This window comes from Pleurodeles waltl, chromosome 10 (genome assembly GCF_031143425.1).
Source record: "Pleurodeles waltl isolate 20211129_DDA chromosome 10, aPleWal1.hap1.20221129, whole genome shotgun sequence".
Classification (NCBI taxonomy): Eukaryota; Metazoa; Chordata; class Amphibia; order Caudata; family Salamandridae; genus Pleurodeles; species Pleurodeles waltl.
In genome coordinates, this window is record NC_090449.1 from 452,448,942 (window position 1) to 452,469,699 (window position 20,758).

The window sequence follows — 20,758 nt, forward strand, 5'->3', positions numbered from 1 at the left end:
GAATGCACAGGTTTAGCGGAGATGTGCTCTAAGGATAGTACTAGCAACTTGTGTGCCTCTTTCCTTGTGAATACAAACGCTGCATCTGGAAAATGTTGTACCTGTGGTCTTACAATGCTGTCTGCAGTTGCTGAAGTACAGGCTACTGCTTCTACAGCAGTAAGACTCACAATAACGGCCAACTCATAAAGTCAAGGCATGGCCATTATAGTTACATGTACATTGTTCACTGACAAATGTATCACATAGATAGCTATCTTCTTGTGCATTTATTTTAACGAGTTGAAAAGTATGGCTGAAGTGGCTGGTCAGATTTATCAGCTCCAGTCACGTACTTGTAGACAGGTGGACTTGCGCTCCAAACTGTGATCATAGAAGTGCTTGCATCATGAATTGCGGTAAGCATATGTACTTTGCACCTGTTTGACTTGTTCACATCTAGCAGTTAGTTGCATCACAACACTTGTACTGACCATTTTTTAGCTTTTTATATAAGCTCTCGAAGGCCTCCTTTGTGTTGATTTAAATCGTACCACAAGCCACAGAGCACATGTTGTGCAGCTTATTGAACAGCTGAACTTCTGAATAAAAGTTGTGTACATAACGATTCTAACCTTTATGAAAGAGTGATGGAGAAATATTCAACACAGTCTTTCCATTAATTATTAAAGAGGAAAGGCAACCAACAGGATTTTTACTGGAGTCCTTCTTAATATACACTCTCATACTGTATGGATATCCAGTGGGACGTTTGCACAACATGTAAAGCTATATGCTGTATAGAGCTTTCCTGTTTTATATATATGCTGACTGAACAGCAGCTGCCTTTGGTGAAGGTTCAAGACTCGTCCACTGCTACATTCTTCAGTAGAGGAAACTTGACAGAGAAAAATTCCACAATTCCAGGCCAAATTTTGAATCTGTCATGGTTGGTATGCTCCCATAATAGTGCTGCAGAGTTATCATTGAAATGAAGCATACGCTCCAAAATGCAAAAGCAATCTCTACTCATGACAGATGGGAAGCTGTCTGTTATATTACCACATCCATAGGAGACCAGTCGTACTGTACTGATGGTTTGCACAATATTTCCATGAGCAGTTTAGGGTCCCAAAGTTTTCTCAGCTTCTCCAGTGAAGTGAAAGACTACGGGTGTACCCTAGAATGAGGCACAAGAGTGTCTCCATTTCTCCTCAAATACTGTTTGGCATGCACATTTGCTGCATGTTTTGCTCAAGAATGATGCAAGTCACCTGTGGGCAGATCTTTGCATATTGACTTTACATCTAGCATTTTAAGTGAAAGAGGGAATTAGAGGGTGGAGTCTATTAGGGAGCTGCCTAATGAGCATAATTCCAATACACCTACTCCCTTTCACTTACGGTACCTGCCTGCACACTATCTGGGCTACACTGCCACTGAGTCTCAGCAGGACAGCTTTTGCTTTTGAAGGGACATCTAAGCTCCATAGCCATAATTTTCAAATTCACTGGAAGAGGAGTCATTATCTGATCAAACACCGCCAATTGAAAAAACAGATTCTGATCGATGATCTCCCTTTTTACTGTAAGTACTGTGTGCTAGGTAGAATTCAGAAGTTTGTTTACAAATGTTATTGCATTGAAAATGATGTGTGAGTGTAATATGAGCAAAAAGTGAGAGTTGGGTACAAAAGTAATAGAGACAACAAAAACACCTGGAAGCAAATAGTAAATTTAAGATCTTATCTCAAAGTTATCTACGCATACAGGCCCAAAAAGGGCAAAAAGCAACCTATAAGAGAAGAAAAAGAAAAACAGTACTTCAGCTTGCAACACACACATCAATACAAACCGAAATGCAGTTACAATGATAATAATCAAAGGAGTAACAAATAATTTTTGCTTTAAATAGGATTACAATTCATAAACTGATCTGACAAAGGAGTTGGAACATAAATTATAATTGTTTGGGGGTTATGCTGTTGCGGTTTGAATGGAGTCTCAAGGACCCCAGCCTCAGAGAAGACACATCCAAAATGACAGCCGCCATGTACCTTTTCATGATGGAGTCGATCTGCGATAGTTGGAGCCTGATTGTCCCCAAGGGAAAGGAAAATTACCAAAATATTATTGCTCCAAAGATGGGTGACCCTCTATGCTATGGGTTCTAATCCCAAAAAAATACACTTCCTGGTGTCTAGTGGTAGATTAATGGTCGGAGAATGCGGCATGGGCTTAATCTCCTATGAGAAAACATTGTAAAATGGGCGCCATTGTAAAATTAGATTCTCCCTTTTCCACTGTTGCCCCTCTTTGCAGTATTTGTCCCCGAGGGCGGTGTAAGACTCCCTGGAGCAAAACCAACAGGTTTATCACGTGATGACTGATATTTTATCTTCCCTAGGGGGAGCGTGCTCAGTAGTGTCCTGGGCGCAATTCACCCCTCACTCCGAGTAGAAAACAGATATTTTTTTAATTTGCCTCATTGGAGGGTGGCTCGTATTCTTGAGTACTCAACCCCCGTACTCCACCTCCCAAAACTAAAAAAAAAAAAAAATGCCTAGTGGCTACTGGAGGATTCCTGCTCAGAGATAGCTGGCACAGCCTGTCTTTAAGTGAGATACACTATTGGAAAAGGTCCACTCTCCCTTCTTCAGTGGTACACCTCTCAACTGTGATTTCGCCCAGAGGAGCTTCAAAAGGTCCAAGGTGCAAATAATTGGAAAATAAAAATGACTGATTTCCCCTAACTTGAGAGGGCGGCTGCCGGCCCTGTCCACTCCCAGAGAGTAATTTCTCATAAGAAAAATGCAAAATGCCAAAACATACACAAAATTACTGCAGTATAGTGAATATTTCGCCAGCCCTTACTTGCTTACCGTCCTTTGGGATGACCTGAATTTCGTCGATGTGGCATTGTATGTGCTGATCAACCGTGGAGTTGGGGTGGGGGTGGGGGGTCATTTGTGATTGCAACCTTGGCAGTGTGTCTCAGAGTTGGTTCTGGCCGGCCTCACCCTAATCTACACATGCCTTTGAGGAATGCCAAGTTGTGCCCCGGAAAGCTCCTTATGATCTGTTCTGCGACCTGGCAGAGAGCAGTAATTAAAGAGAAGGCGGGGGAACCCTGAGCCCTGCTCGTTACTCTACTCACACTGAGAGGTGTGATTACGGAGCGGATGGAGACGTAGTCGTGCTTGCGCGCTGCTTATACAGAGGAGTTGGAATCAGAACAGAAGTTAACCTCTAGCCTGCTTCGCTGACTTCTCGCACAGAAAATGTGAGAAAGGAAGCTCGTATGAAGGCTCAAAAGGTCCGCAGTACCACGGCTATGCAGGAAACCCGGAGGTGCGTGAGGGAAGGGTGACTGTCACGCGCTCTTATCGTTATTGTGTGTTTACTTTCTCAGGGACTCGGAACTGATACTATTTTCGTGCCCGTCTCTCTGCCATCAATCTTTTTTGTTAGTGTACCTTTCCGTTCCGTATCTCTCGTGTCTAGCTTTATATTGCACGTAGCCTGCCTGTCGTGGAGTCGTTTGCTGTAACCTGCTCGAGCCCTTCTTTCATTGTGTGTCTCGTCCCTTTGTCTGGTTGTGTACTGTCATTCCATTCATTTATATCTCTTTACCTTTCGCTCTGTCCATCCGCCCGACTTTCTTTTTCCTCCACGCTGTGTATTGCAACTGAATATACAAATTTTGACTCTTCCAGCAAGATATCTTTCACTGTCTATCACTTTCTGTCCCTTTAACTGTCAGTGTCTTTCATTTATTACATGTCTATCACTTGCTCTATTTTTGTTTTACGTCTTTTGCGCTCGCTGAATCTGTCACTGGGTTTGTTTCTGTTTTTTTCTACTGTGTGTTTTGTTCTTTGTTTCTTTCTTGTTGCCCTGTCTCTGACTGAGATGTCACTGAATGTCTTTCCGTAAGCGGCTTTTTATATCTCACCATCGTTGTTTACCTGTCTCTTCCACAGTCGTACTTTTACTGCTTGCCTCTCGCCTTGTCGCTGTCTATCTCCTATAATGCCGGCTTCTGGAATCTCGATGTATTATTATTCTCAAGTGTTTGTCACCTTCATTGTACACTCCTTTCCTCTTTAATTACCTGCTAGTGTCTTTAATTATCTGTCTCTCTCTTTCAGTATAGCTTATATAAATAATGTCTGCATCCTCCTTTTTTCGATCCGAGGTCCATCAGAGTATTGTTCGATAATGTCTCTTTCACTACCCATGGCGTACTGTCCGTCTTTTTTAGGAGCTGCGGTCTCTCAGATTCCTAAAAAAAGAAGTGGGGTGACTAACCAAAATAGGCAGTATGCAATGACTTCATGGCGTGTGCTATCACAGCGCATGACGTCACGATGCATGACATTCCACGTGAGGTGATTGATTTCATTGGATGTGACATCACAAGAAGTGTCATCGGATATTAAGACCTCATACATTTATTTATCAGGCATATCATGAGTACATTTAAGCACATTATTAGATTTAACTAATTAGATTTTGCGTCGGGGCTGTACCAAAAAAGTGGCGCAATCCAGACGTAAAATCTGGGTCTCAACTAATAAATGTATTTTTGTAAAACCCTGCCACAAAGAAATTGGCAACAAGGAGACACATGGTAGTAGATCTGTTCTGCTTAATTGGTTGCAACGTCTGCATTTTAAAATATTTTATGGGGTAAAGGGTGTCTCCTGAAGAGGTGCCCAGGAAATCTCAGGGAATAATAATAATGATGAGATAGCTCTGCTGGTTAACGCATTTGTTGGAGAGATGTGTTTTATATAGTCCCAGATATGAATCAAAGTAGTATAGAAGGTTAATGTGTCTCCTGCAAAGCACATCCTACAAATAAGGGATAGATTTTTATTTATGTAAGTAAATGGGTTACTGCTTTGAACAGAGAGATCCTATTGTTACTTGCAGTTCATAAATTGTTATCCTTCTAATATAGCGCAGTGAACTATGAAGAACATGTGACTCCTACACCTTGTAACCCTTACCTTCTCATGTGACACATCTTGTACATTGATTTAAACACCTGATTTATTGTCAATGTATAATGTGTATGTTACGTAAAGCGCTCAGACACCTTGCATTGGGATGAGTAGCGCTATAAAATAAAGAAATAAAATAACACTTTTTACATTTTTATTTGTGTAAATACTGGGACAGGCCAACACATTGGACAATATTACAGTGCATGCGCTTATATACAGGGACAACGCCTCACCTACTCTGGGGTAGAAAGCCTATTTAAAAGCACGCCTCCCTTAAGGTCCTGTAAAGAGATAACGAGCTATGTGCTTTTGTTTCCCCTCTGCTGTGTTTGCATTTAAGTGTGAGGGTTGCATTTGTGGCCTAAGGGCCAGAGCTGCTGACTTTGGAGCTGGTAAGGCAGGTTTGAGTCTCTGGTCAGCTCAACATCTTGTTGATTCTGGGCAAATCATTTAATCTCCCTGTGCCTGCCAAAAATGAATGAGTCCTTGTTTAACGTAACTGGTGTTCATGTAAAGCTTCAATACCTTCAGTTTGTGTTCGTGCTATATAAAACAGCAAAAAAGAAAATCATTTAAGTGTGGGGTTCCAGTCCCTGTCCAGTCAGGATACTCAATCAAAAGGAAGCCTGATGGCCCCTTAACTTTGGCATTTATCTTTGGCTCAGCTGGAGGTGAAAATAAAAAAGCCCCACTGGCCGCCTGCAGGTTGCTGCTGGGAATGGAGAGCAGACAATGTGCAGGCACTGCTGAACGTGTCCCAGTGCAGGAATATTACACAGGGACAAGTTTGGCATATTTCTGTGGGGCCCAACCTCTTGGCAGGGTGGACAGCGTCCACCCTGTGAAAATAGTTGATGGACGCCGTCCACCCACATGTACCCCTGACTTGTGCATTGACTGTATCAGTTTATCTGTCTCTCTTCTGTTTGGCTTTACAAACTGGATGTCCCCTTCTCTATTGTCCTCACTGTTTTATATCTTTACTTGTTCCTTTTCTGTCTGCTTCTTTTATTTTTAAATTTTTGTTTATGTATGTCACTCACAATATGTATTTCACTGTGTGCTTCTTGTCTCTCTCGCAACATTTCTCTCTTGTTTCTCTTGCTTTTTCATTTGCAGTCTCTTACAGTGTCTGTCATGATTCTTCTCACTGTCAGAGTATACCACCACGTCACTCTTAAGGAAGTCATCTGCTGTGCAGATTTTTTTCATCAACAGCCGTAGACATTTCTTAACCACTTAGCTGCTGGGCCTTAACCCCCCGTGCTGAGCCCTTTTTTGGCTATTTGGGGTAGTTTGCGCTTAGGCCTTCATAACTTTTTGTCTACATAAGCTATCCACGCCTAATTTGCATCCTTTTTTCCAGCATCCTAGGAATTCTAAAGGTACCCAGAGTTTGTGGGTTCCCCTGGAAGAGACCAAGAAATTAGCCAAATTACAGCAAAAATGTAAAAAAGGGCTGCAGAAGAAAGCATGTGGTGTTTTCCCTGAAAATGGCATCAACAAAAGCTTTGCAGTGCTAAAATCCCCACCTTCCCAGCTTTCAGGAACAGGCAGACTTGAATCAGAAAACCACATTTTTCAACACAATTTTGGAATTTTACTGGGACATACCCAATTTTTACCATTTTTTGTGCTTTTAGTCTCCTTCCAACTAGTGACAGAAATGGTTGTGAAACCAATGCTGGATCCCGGACAGCTAAACATTCCTAAAACATAGACAAAATTCTGAATTCAGCAAGGGGTCATTTGCGTAGATCCTACAAGGTTTTCCTACAGAAAATAACAGCTGAAATCAAAAATATTGAAATCTTGGTGAAAAAAACAGCCATTTCTCTCCACGTTTTACTCTGTAACTTTTTCTTGCTATGTCAGATTTTCGAAAGCAATACCCTGTTACGTCTGCTGGAATCGTCTGGTTGCGGGGATATATAGGGCTTATAGGTTCATCAAGAACCCTAGGTACCCAGAGCCAATAAATGAGCTGCACCTTGCAATGGGTTTTCATTGTATACCGGGTATACAGCAATTCATTTGGTGAAATATAAAGAGTAAAAAATAGGTATCAAGAAAACCTTTGTATTTCCAAAATGGGCACGAGATAAAGCATTGAGAAGCAGTGGTTATTTGGCACATCTCTGAATTCCGGGGTCCCCATACTAGCATGTGAATTACAGGGCATTTCTCAAATAGACATTTAAGTAGAGAAAGACAAGTGGCAATAACACTTGTTCTTCTATTCTGTGTTCCCCCATGTCTCCCGATAAAAATGGAACCTCACTTGTGTGGGTAGGCCTAGTGCCCACGAGAAGAAATGCCCCAAGAAGCAACGTGGACACATTACATTTTTACATTGAAATCTGACGTGTTTTTTGCAAAGTGCCTAGCTGTGGATTTTGGCTTCTAGCTCAGCCAGCACCTAGGTAAACATAGCAAACCTATACATTTATGGAAAGTACACACCTTGGGGAATCCATAAAGGGGGGACTTGTAGGGCTCGCACCAGGTTCTCTTACCCAGAATCCTTTGCAAACCTCAAAATTTTGCAAAAAAAACCCAAACTTTTTGCTCACATTTCGGTGATAGAAAGTTCTGGAATCTGAGAGGAGCCACAAATTTTCTTCCACCCAGCATTCCCCCAAGTCTCCTAATAAAAACGGTACCTCACTTGTGTGGGTAGGCCTAGTGCCCGCAACAGGAAATGCCCCAAAACACAACATGGACACATCGCACTTTCCCAAAGAAAACTGACCTGATTTTTAAAAAGTGCCTCGCTGTGGATTTTGGCCTCAAACTCAGCTGGCACCTAGGGAAACCTAGCAAACCTATACATTTTTAAAAACTAGACACCTACGGAAATTCAGAATGGGGTGACTTGTGGGACTCTCACTAGGTTCTGTTACCCAGAAACCTTTGCAAAACTCAAAATTTGGCCAAAAAAAACACCTTTTCCTTATATTTCAGTGATGGAAAGTTCTGGAATCTGAGGGGAGCCACAAACGTTTTTCTACCCAGCGTTCCCACAGGTCTTCTGATAAAAATGGTACGTCACTTGTGTGGGTAGGCCTAGTGCCCGCGAGTGGAAACACGCCAAGAAGCAACATGGACAAATCACATTTTCCGAAAGAAAACTGACCTGTTTTTTGCAAAGTGCCTAGCTGTGGATTTTGGCCTCTAGCTCAGCTGGCACCTAGGGAAACCTATTAAACCTGTACATTTTTGATAACTAGACACCTAGGGGAATTCAAAATGGGGTGACTTGTGGGGCTCTCACCAGGTTCTGTTACCTGTAATCCTTTGCAAAACTCAAAATATGGCAAAAAAACACATTTTCCTCACATTTTGGTGATAGAAAATTCTGGAATCAGAGGGGAGCCCCAAACTTCCTTCTACCCAATGTTCCCCCAGGTCTCCCAATAAAAATGGTACCTCACTTGTGTGGGTAGGCCTAGTGCCCACGACAGGAAAATGCCCCAAAACACAACATGGACACATCACATTTTCCCAAAGAAAACTGACCTGTTTTTTGCAAAGTGCCTCGCTGTGGATTTTGACCTCTAGCTCAGCTGGCACCTAGGAAAACCTAGCAAACCTATACATTTTTGAAAACGAGATACCTATGGAAATTCAGACTGGGGTGACTTGTAGGGCTCGCACCAGGTTCTGTTACCCAGAATCCTTTGCAAAACTGAAAATTTGGCATTAAAAAACACTTTTTCCTCACATTTCAGTGATGGAAAGTTCTGGAATCTGAGGGGAGCCACGAACTTCCTTCTACCCAGCGTTCTCCCAGGTCTTATGATAAAAATGGTACCTTACTTGTGTGGGTAGACCTAGTGTCCATGACAGGAATAGATCACACAAGGGTCATTGGTAGCCCTTGCATGAGGGCTACTTTTAACCCTGGAGTGATCCATTCCTGACGCAGGCACTAGGCACAGGCACACAAGTGGGGTTGTGTTTTTATCAGGACAAGTGGAGAAACACTGGGTGGTAGGAATTTTGTGGATCCCTGCACATTTCTGTAGTTTCTGTGATGAAAGAGCAAGGAAAATAGTGTTTTTAATCAACGTTTCACTTTTGCAGGGTATTCTGGGTAAGAAAACTTTGTGAAATCCAAACATGCCACACTTCCGCGGACTGCCTTGGTGTTTAGTTTTCAGAAATCTCTGGGTTTGGTAGGTTTCCCTATAAGGCCGTCGAGCCCAGGACCAAATACTCAGGTGACTGTATTACAAAACAAGGCTGTTTTGTGGTAGGTCATTTTGATGTCTCGACAATCCATTTTGGGTACTTCCCTGTTGTGGTCACTTGCCCACTCACTAAAGTGAGGCAGTTTTTTGCTGAAGACTTAGTTTGAACGCTGGGTGGTAGAAAATTTGTGGCTGCCTGCAGATTCCAGGACTTCCGCTCACTGAAATGCGAGGCAAAAGTGTTTTTTAAAGACATTTTGTGATTTCAAGGGGATTCTGGGTGAAGGAAAACTGGTGAAAGCCACACAGGTCCTGCACCCTTGGAATCCCCTGGAACTAGTATGTTAAAGTTAATCCACCACTCACACTGGTTGGTTTTAGCACCTCCAGAAATTATGGTTTCAAAGCATGAATTTTTATCAACGTATCTGAATATTGAAACCAAGTCTTCTGAAGGTGGGTCCTAAAGCCACGTCCAGGCACCAACCTCTTTATTGTCCATTCACATGCCGTTCACGCACAACAGACAACCCTTTCATACCGCCAACAACGGGCCCAATCGAACAAGTCACTGCACTCACATTAACTTACCGCTGCCAGATAAGGGCCCATCACATTCATACGCCACAGGAGTGAATATGTTTAACTACATTTGACCACCTGTCAAGTAACCACCTCCTTCTTCCTGAATATTACCGAAGGCATGCGTAACAAACCTTTACTAATGACTCCCATGACAGACACCCGAGTCTCAGGAAGACATATTTTTCATGTGCCTTTAACGCACTTACTGTGCTAAATCCAACTCCTTCCAGTTTGTGGATGCAAGTCGGGGGTGTCCGAGTATCCCATACAAAGCGATTCCTCGAAACTAAGGGAGACATGCTGGGGAATTCTCGCGATGTTTCCTAAAGAGAAGGTCATAGGCTATGAAGAAGGGTAGAGTCTGGCACAAAGGGGAGTCCGTGAGAACGTAGCATATGTCCCAGCCAACATTACGTGCAGTGCTGTGACTGTAATGCACTTATCATACAGCAAACTGAATATCTGCTAAGTTCTGATAGAGGATGAACATGAAAAGCAGGTCAAACACTGACCCATACGTGTCATTGACCTTCAGTGCTGGGATGGCACCACTGGGTTTGAATCCATAGTGTAGATGATGTACATCTGTACTACCTTTACTATCTGCCTTCTACCTGTGCAATATCCCTGTGAAGGCACACCTACCATAAGCTTTCCTTACCCATTCATGTCTCTGTTCTCATTAGAGTCCTGACTAATCCTGTATAATTGCCAAGTGAACCTATGCTAGTTTGTGGATGCAAGTTGGGGGTGTCCGAGTATTCCTTGGGAGGCCTATTCCTCGAAATGAGTGAGCATATTTACCATTGAAACTAAGGCGGACATGCTGCTGAAGAAATCCTAAGGTCTCTAAAGTAAAAAGTCAAACAAATATCCTGTGGGATTCATTCACCAACACCTCTACTTTTGCTTTGAAAGTGAAGCTACAAATTGAGTTTGCACACTTTCAAACAAGTAGAAATGTTGGTAAATATGTCTGACAGGACATTTGTTTGACTTATCATCATCATCATCACACAAGCTTTATTCGGTTACATGACCATCAAAGCATCAAATAATACAATCTAAAATGAATTAAGAAAACAGAATAAAATTAGAATATAAAATTACAAAATTTAAAATATAATCATATAAGTAAAATTCCTAAAACACTGTACACATAGGAAAAGTTCATGAAGAGCTGCTATTTAGAAAACTGCTACGTATAAGCCACGCAGCCACAAGGAACTGGCTAACTGCAGCAATCAAAGGTTTGGATGTGTCACTCCTTAAAATCCTCATTGCTACCCAGTAATGAGTCACACCCAAGGCACGAAAGATAGTGCAAATCCATTTTGTTCGTGGAGTAGAATAAGCAGAACAAAAAAAACAAGAAGTGCTCCTCGGTTTCTGGACTACCGAGACATGCAGGGCACAGATTAGACAAGGGAGCAAGTCCCCATTTGCTAGTCAGAGATAACAATGGAAGGTTCCCAAAACGGAAACGTGCATACAACCCCTTTTCCCGCAGATCAGGTATGAGATCCAAGTATGGTTCAAAATGGGGAGTCAGCTTAAAATCCATAAAAGAAGTAGTCAAACGACCATCGGAATTACTACGAGTTAACTCGGTTCTTACGTAGGACCAATAAAATGTTTTCAAAATGGAACTGTGTGATTTTTCCAGACCCTGAGGATTTTCCCAAAAACATGTCAGTCCTAAAATATGAAACCATTTAGACACATGTTTAACCCATGGAATGGTAGTCGCATTAGGTCTCTTCAAGAGGTCACTAAAAGAATCTCTGTATATGGCAAGTTCGGGATCCGTTCAAATCCTCACCCAATATAATAACGGTCTTAGGATAATCAGATCCATTACATGTTTAAACCCCAGGTCCAGGAACAATGGTTTTAGAGGAGTACTCCTCGGGCAAGCAATTAAGGCCCTAGCAAAATTATTTTCTCCTATGGCTAATTTTCCGCAATCAGAAAAACCCCATATTTCGCACCATATGCAGCAGCTCCCTGCGCTTTAGCCAAATAAATTTTAATAGCAGGAGAGACAGCTTTAAATACAGAACTTTTATAAAAGCGCAAAATAGCGGCTGTTCTGTTCTGGAGAAGCCCCACACTCTTCCCAATCTGATCCTCGCAGTGCATATTACTTGAAATCCTCACACCTAAGTAATCAATGGAGTTAACCTGGGTTAATTGTGACCCATCTAGCCTAATGGTGCGTCTGCCACAAGATCCTAGATCAAACACCATTAACCTGGTTTTATCGACATTCAACTCCAAACCATAATCCTGACAAAAAGATTTAAATTGATCAACAAGGATTTGGAGTCCCATCGGGGTCTTAGAAATGAGGAGAGAATCATCAGCAAAAAGTAAAATGGGTATCTTTTGGGAGTTCAGTGTTAGGGCATCATTCTGGCAAGCGAGCAATAAAGGTACTCCCTCGTTGATAAGGAGAGTGAACAATAACGGGGCCAAAACGCAGCCCTGGCGTACACCTCTATGGTTGAGGATTTTATCTGTCAATTCACCTTGGTCACCCCACCTCACCTATGCATAAGTATTCTCATGTACCCGCCTCAGGAGATCTACAATATTATATGAGATTTTTAACCTAAATAGTACTTCCCATAATTTCTTCCTCAGGACCAGATCAAAAGCTGATCGTAAATCCACAAACACAAAATATAAGGGTTGTTTGGCGAGGACTACATACTTCCAATACAAAAGCACCAATCTAAATACCTGCTCTATTGTACTGATTTTCGGGCAGAAGCCCGCCTGCAAGTGAAAAAGAACCTGATTGTCATATACCCAATTCATCAGTCTATCCAAAAGTTGTTTAGATTTTTTTGTGTGCAAATTATCAATTAAACTGATGGGTCTATAGTTAACAGGCAAATTAGCATTCCCTTTTTTGTATATTGGAATGATTTCCGCACCTTTCCAAGTACCCGGTATTGCACCCCCTGCAGCGATTTTGTTAGAAAGCAGATTTATATACTAGGACCAAATCATCGGTTCCGATTTATATAAATCTCCAGGGATCTTATCGGGTCCTGGAGCCTTGCCTGATTTTAAAAATGTAATTGCATTTAGCGTCTCCTCCAAGGAAAAGTTAATAGTATCTGCAGGTGCCTGACCAGATTGATGAAAACTGTCACTATAGGTAGTTGAGGGTAAGATAGTAGGATCACACACGCTGCTATTTCGTGAATCAGGAGGAGCAGCATAGAGTTGGGAGAAGTGAGTCTCCCAAATCTCAGGTTGTATATGATTCCTGAAGTTGCTCCTATTCCCACTTTGTCTTTTGGTTACTAGTTCCCAAAATAACCTATTATTTTTTTTATTCAACTGCAACGAGCAGATCATGTCAAGTAGCATCTTCCCATAACTTTTTCACCTGAATTACTACTTTTTTATATGTACATCTAGTAGATCGGACTTCCCCAAAGGACCCACCCATAATTGCAGTTTTTAGCGCCAACTTGGCCTTTGCACAGTCCATATTGAACCATGCATTAGTAACTATCGTATTTGAAGATAAAGATTTAGGCGAAATATTTTTGTAGAAGATACTCTGCAACTTGTTTAAGAGTGACTCATGGATATTAAGAATAGGGATGCTACTTGCTTCATAATCTTCATAAATCATTATCTTGTCCATAAAAGCTTTGTAGATCCCAGATAACAAATAAGGATTAGACATTACCTACGGCCAACAGACTCTACTGTGATTGTTACTCAACAAGGGAGTAGGGACCACTGTAGATTGAGAATGTGCGGACCTCCTAAATTCATCTCCACTCAAGGTGAGGAGTAAGGGATTGTGGTCGCTCTCAGAACGAGCATCCACCATCATATCTTTTAACATAGGCCACAATCTAACATCCACTAAAAAATAATCAATGACACTAGAAGAAGTGCCTCTCTTAAATGTCGGCACCATGTCTAAATCTGAGGACGTACGTCCATTACAGGCCCTAAGTCCATATTTTAAGCATAGTGTGGCCAACTGGGAGGCCACACGGGATCTAATACATAAACTGTTTTTCAATAATTGCGGAATTCCCCACAGTTCATCTTCTTCATTAGTTAACCCGCTGTTCAGAATGGATGGTTCAAAAGTGCAATTCAAGTCACCTCCTATTATTACCATAGTCGATGGATGTAGGGAATCCATAAATTCAGCCAATTGACTTAATGTCTGAGACTCTGAGCCCCGAGTTACTGAACGGTAAGTCCTGGCGAAATGTAAGTTGGACTCCCATTAAATCCACTGAATCTATTTTTAGTAGCGAGTAGTCACAATATAGCTTCTTGTTTAATAATAGCAATAATCCTCCTTTAGCACGACCCAAACCCTTTTTTGGTGGTTGAGCGGGAATGCAGAACGAAGTAAACCCTTGAATATAAATCTGTTCCTCGGCCCAAGTTTCTTGAAATAAACAAACATCCTGACTACTGATGTAAGTAGTCCACTCTGTATCTCCCAATTTCTTACCTAGTCCGCTAAGTTCCATGACATTAACAATAACTTAGTTTTGGTCGACTCAGAATCAACAGAGGGGATAACATTACCCTCAGGGTGTGGAATCCCATAAAGTAGCCCCAGAGGTTCTTCTTGGGTAATATTTAGTCATCCGGTCCCTGTGGGTATAGATGGGGATTTCAAATCTACTTCTGGTTTACAAATAGAAGTAGAAGTGGAGTTCTTCTTAACAAACAGAGTCGGGGGCTGAATAACAAGAGTAATACCAGTAGATAATGTGTACGTGCTTCAAAATTTATTAATTCCTCCATCAAGATCCTGTTGGAGAAACAGACAGAAATATAGTTATAACTTGAACCCGCAACGCAATGCTTTTCCACCATAATAATATCAGAGCGAATAACTGAAAGGCATTTGCGTCGGGTTCGTAGCCAATGAATGGTTTTGTTGGTCAAGGACTCATCATCCTCAAAGGCACCTGGCAGTAACTTAGGTACATCAATCATATGTATTGTACAGCCTTTAAATCCCCAACCCAACCTCTGAAACTGCTGAGATTTAGTTATAGTCTGAGCTTGGGTGAGATGAACAAGAGGAATGGGAGAATTAGCCTTCCCGTAAGGAAGTCGCTGGATGCCCTCACTTCTAGACCCTTCACTGATGGCACAAGGCTGTGCAGAAGTATGAATAGAAGAGCCCCGATGATACCTAGAAATGAGACCTTTGTCATCATGCTTCCGCTCACCACTTGCATGTGCTATCTGTTTTTTTACCCCAATACTAGATGTAGAAGGAATGTCTACGGGCGAGGGCAAGGCTATCACCTGAGAGAAGTTATCAATTTCTGGTGCAGGCCTTAACTTATTATTTTTACTCTGGTTTTCGTTGGCAATCATGGTAGTCCTAGTGTAGCATACATAAGTTCCCTAACAAGCACTTCAAAATTCAGTCATGCTTTTAACATTCTGCCACACAGTACTCCATGACATTGTGGCATATGTTCTGTCCACTAGTATGTGCACTATGGGGACTATAATGCTCATTAATTGAACAGAACACCTCCCACGTTCTGACAGTGGATATAGGTCTCAAGCACGCAACAAGGAAGTCCATGATTTCCTGAAGTAGATGAAGTAAAATTCGGTGGCTGCTTGCCTAACGAAGCAGTGGCCCATGGGCGTTCGGTATCCATGCACAGCCACTGAAAGGATTACCGAGCCACTGAAAGGATTACCCAACAGCAGCTCCACCTCAGTTGATTTCCCAGAACTTTGCTTTAGTATGAACAAAGTAAAGCAAGTAGGGACACAGAGGCCTAGTTGAGATGGGCACTGGGGACAGTAATACCGACTCTCCTGCTGCTTTGCATGCTTTGAGCACACTTTACAGTGATGACATGGACGATCCTTTTTGGGTGTTTTAGGAATGCGATCAGCAAAGTGTCACTCCTGCAACCTTGCCGCACCCTCCAGAACGTATGAGGTGGAGGCTGCTGCTACTTCTGTAACAGGAGTGAGGCTTTCAATTACAGACAACTGGAAGTCAAGGAAAGTCATGAGTCTTCCTGTGGTTGTCTGATGGTAAACAAATTACGCATTGAATGTTGCCATCTGGATCAGGTGGGTTAACAGTTTCTTGTGCCAAGTGCGAGTTTTACGACACGCATTGTATGGTTGAAGAACCTGGTCGTTCTTGTTCACTCTTCTCATGTACTTATTGTAATCAAGTATACAGATGGGCTTGTGGACTTTGGCCATCTGACCCCAAACTGTGATGGGGGAAGTGCTCTTATCATGAATTGTAGTGAGCACGTATACATCACGCTTATACACAAATTTGACTGCGAGCAGTTCGTTGGAACGCAATGCAGTACTCTGGGATTTCTGGAGCTTCTTGCAAACAAGCTCCTGCTGGAATCCTTTGCGGTTACAACAAACTGTACCACAGGCCACAGTGCCAGCTTTGTAGAGCTCACTGAACAGCTCTACTCCTGTATAGAAATTGTCCACATAAATGTTATAAGCTTTGTGAAGGAGTGGCTGGACAAGTTCCCATACAATCCTACCTGTGACCCCTAATGCGGGTGGGGAACCTACAGGGTTTAGGGTAGAGTCCTTCCCTGTATACACTCTCAAGCTGTTCACATAGCCAGAAGAGCTCTCACATAGCATGTACAGCTTTATGCCATAGCAAGCTCTTTTGCTGGCAATGTGCCGTCTGAACAGCAGCCGTCTTTTGTACAGGAACAAGGACTCATCGACTGCTATACTCTTTCCAGGAGTATAGATCTCTGGAAACCTGGCAGACAAATGTTCCACGAAAGGCCGAATTTTGAACAACCTGTCATGGTCTGGATGGTCCCTGGGCAATGCAGCAGAATTGTCATTGAAATGCAGCAAGCGCTGCAATAGCAAAAACGATCTCTGCTCATGTATGGTGCGAAGATGGGGGGTTACCCAAACTGTGCAAATTGTCCACTAGGACTGCAAGGTGGGTTTCTGCACTAACTCCATTTTGAGCATGAGGCCCAAAAATATCTTCAGCTCCGCCAACGAAGTGGGAATCTACTGGCGTGCCCTAGAACAGAGCCCTAGAGTGCCTCCATGCTCCCTCAGAAATTGGTCTGCACGCAAATTTGTTTGCTGCACAATTTCCTGAAGGAAGTCAACATCCAAAAATTGATGGACATAGTTGACTGGCAAAAAGTTGGCCGGATCGACTTTACATTCAGCGTCACCAGTAAAAGGTGGAATTTGGGGCTGAACTAAACAGGGGGGCTGCCAAGAGAGCACTCTTTCTGTGCTTATGGCCGCATGCACCTGCTCTCTGGGTTCGGCTAACCCTATGTTGTCCTGCTGCACAGACTGTGCTTGCAAAGGGACAGCACGGCTGTCATCATCGTCTCCTTCAGGATCACTGGAAGACGTGTGGTTGGATGGGACTCCCCAGACTGAAAAATCACTCCAAGATTCTGCCCCATTGTCCTCTCCCTCCGATGCTGTCTCAGTCTCTCTATGATTCTGCCACAGAGCTATCCCCCATAACCTGAGTTAGGGCTTGAGCATCAGTCATCCAAAGAGACACCATCTCTGCTACTGGCTAAACTGTCCCTCTAAAGTACTAGCCTACGTAGAAGGCAGTTAGAGCCACAAAATTGCTCTTGGGTGTGTGTGATGGGTCCAGTAGTAAATTTCGTCACCTTACCTTTGCTTCTTCTCCGATTTGGCAGATTCTCTGAAGACACTGAAAAAAACTAAAAAGACAAAGTATTACTTCACCTTACCACATACACATCATCACAGCCTTTAGCGCTGGTGGCACCCAGTATGACAGTCAATTTTGGTGCTCTGCCTCTCATGACCTCCTCTTCTAACTCCCTAAGTACAACACAGCAAAAGAGACCCTCATATCTCCAAAGTCCCCCTCGCACATACATTTCATTTGTTTTAAAGCGCAGGTAACGCTTGACTTTACTAATACACTCGGGTCAATACATATAAATGTATATCCTTTGCAGCAGGAAAATAAACCATCTGCGCTACTTTATGGCATCAAAACTGCCACTAGACAAAAAACAGATCTATTTCTATCCCTCTCTCTCTCTCTCTCTATATATATATATATATATATATATATATATATATATATATATATATATATATACACACACACACACACATACATATCTATTGAGATTTGTCTCTAGTTAAATATATATATATATATATATATATATATATATATATACATATATATACAGAGAGAGAGAGAGAGAGAGCGAGACTGACTCTCTACATCACTTTTTTTTCATACATGTGTGCTTTCCCTGGGGCCGATCGTGGCAAAGCACACATGTATTAAAAAAAATGGCCCATAGGGGGTCAGCCCAAGGGCCGACCCCAACATTTTCTTTCTTTTTAAAGAAAAAATATTCCCTGGGGGGAGCGCGATTGCCCTCCCAGGGAAAACTATTAAGATAAAATTCAGCCCCAGGGGTCGGCCCTTGATCGAAGGGCCAAAACACTGCCATTTTCGAATTTTTTAAAAAACATTTATTTTATTATCTCTGGGGCAAAGAACCCCAACTTATACATTTTTTTTATTTATGCCCCCACGGGGGGGCGGCCCATTTACACAGGGGCCAACCCCCCCAAACAAGATCCGTGGTGCCTAGGGATGTTTCCCGACCATGTATTGCAGATGCACTGCAATCCATGGCCAGGAAACTGTTCCAGGAAGGCATCAATGGAAAGGGGAGACTCTCCCCTTTCCAAAGATGCCTGCCTGGCATCTGGGGAGGCCGTTTTGGCCTTTTTTTCCCCACCGGAGTAGGGGGTGGATGCTTACCTGCTCCTCCACTGCTCCGGTGGGGAAATATGTGCGAGGCGCGCTGACATCACAGAGGGGTGGGTCATGAAAATCTCAAGCAATACCACTGTGCACCAATAGGTGGCACCAGGTGACTCCACTCAAATGTTAATCTGCTTAAGAAGTGACATGTAAGGCCCTTTATTGGCGCCACCCATGACCACTGACATCAGTTTCTTTCTTTTCAAACCAACAGACGCGGATCCAGAGTTACCACTTGTCTCTTTCAAAAGCATAATCTTAAATTTTTACCTCAAATTTTTCGTACTGTGTGCAATGGAAAATGTCACCTTCCAAATCTACAGGGATTAAACCTTGTGGAAAATGTTGCAACAAATGTCTGTTTGCATATGGTTTGCCTGTGATACCTGGAGTCGGACCACAACTCCAAGCATTGCTGTGACTGAACCTTGATACACCCCAAGGCCATCTGGAATTGGGACACAGAGTTTTTCATTGCAAAACATAGCAAAAATCCATGTTGTTTCTGGTTAAGGTCTAAGGGGAGGTCCCGGTCCATTTCCAAGGTTATTTCCTAGGCAAATCAAAGTTATGCTCCAAATCTATGGGTAAGTAGAAGAAAAAACACAAAAAGTCCAAACGGGACTCTCACCATTCTTGATCCCTTGAGAAGGTGCAAGGGCATCAACATGCCTCCCGCTCTCGCTCCTGAAGCAGTTCCTCTTCGGAGATGATTCCGATGCTTGTCCTGAGGCAACCGAAATTCTTAAGGCCTTTGGCAATGCCACAGCAAATTGAATAATTTATGATAACATGTTGTAATTTTTTGGCATATTACCATCTCCCGCTTGTGCTCCTTTGGGCCCCAAGAAGTTGAAAGGCCTCCCAACTGGGCTTCCATTGCCTGGTCAGCTCTTGGCACCAGTTGGGATCTCTGGTTTTGTCAGGTCGCCAAGCACCATCGCCATTCTCCGGGTGGCCCAAACTTCCTCATCCAGCACCCCACCCCTGAGAACCTTGTGGTACTCTCTTTGGCCAGCAAAGTCAACCTGACTTTGTTCCTGTCTACTCTTCCTGAAAGGGATTAAAAGAAGATAGAGAATACAAAAAAAACTAGTATTATTGTCCACCTGTTTGGCCCTTTGATCTGTGAATGCCAGCTGCCTTTTAGGTGCTACACTCACCTCTTTGTGGGACTCAGTGGCACAGGTATTGCCTAGTGTCTCATAGGAGGCATGTGCCAACCTCTCTCAGTCCATACAGGATGGTTGTGATGCAGTCAAGTTCACCATTCGCTGATGGCTGAGTACTACGGACTGTCTTAGTAGGGCCATAGGCACCAGTGTGACCCTTTGCAGACATGTCTAGATGCAGTTCACTGGTTTTTCAGGTAACGTCAATGCCAGTCTCATGGGCATGTCCTTTGATGATTCCCGTCTTTTCGGCTATAAAGCGGTCTCAGCCCTGGATCGCTTTAAAGGTAGCAGAGCCCCAGCACACTCTTTGTGCCTCTCTGTTCCTCCATGCCAGCAACAGTTTTGCTCTCTGTTGGTATGGTTGGGGTTTTCAGTATCGCGAGGAGATGCAGCTGATGCAGTTGCTGGTGCAGTAATAACGCCATCCTTTGATGGCTGTGTCTGTGGCATCCACAGACCTCGTGGACAACAGAGGCAGTGTGCAGCCCAGTCTTCCACTCCTCCAGCTGCTGCATTCTCCTTCCCCCCAAAGCAGCCAGTCTGTCCGAGGCAGCATCTAACCTTTTCTGCCAGAATGGAGCCAATGACTTAAGACAAATGTGTCAAGAGACTTTGCTCAGTATTTTCACCACTGATAAGAGTGCACAATGTCAGCACTTTTTTTTGTTTTGGAGTTTCTAAGGCATCTCTCCTTTAGTGACGCATTTGGCCTGGAGTGGAAGTCTGAGCTCCTGCTTGTCTTTCCACAGAAAACTCTCCTCCCCTTGAAGATCCTGGTTCTGAAGATCAGGACCAGTTGGGCTCAGGTCACCTGAGTGGTCCTAGGTTGAGCATGGAGAATATGGTATCCCAAACTCCTTGGCATTAGCATTTGTCCTTCATTCAGGCTGCCCCTTCGAGAGGATTTCCTGTCACAGTAGCAGAGTAGTGTCTTACACCTGTGCCTACACAACGTCCACCTCCATGTTCGGAT

General features: G+C 43.0%; 1 protein-coding gene across 4 annotated transcripts in view; it reads left to right on the forward strand.

Annotated features, from left to right (window-relative positions):
- The window catches only part of SLC4A2 (solute carrier family 4 member 2), a 2,186,615-nt gene that overhangs the window by 438,225 nt on the left and 1,727,632 nt on the right, over positions 1–20,758 (forward strand). The window contains exon 1 of one of the 4 annotated variants that reach the window (XM_069210737.1): positions 3,103–3,329. The exons of 2 other annotated variants lie outside the window; for them this stretch is intronic. The gene's annotated coding sequence lies outside the window, so the exon portion shown is untranslated. Of the gene's footprint in view, positions 1–3,102; positions 3,330–20,758 lie in introns of those variants that run through there. One more of the 4 variants, XM_069210731.1, reaches the window with a different exon arrangement.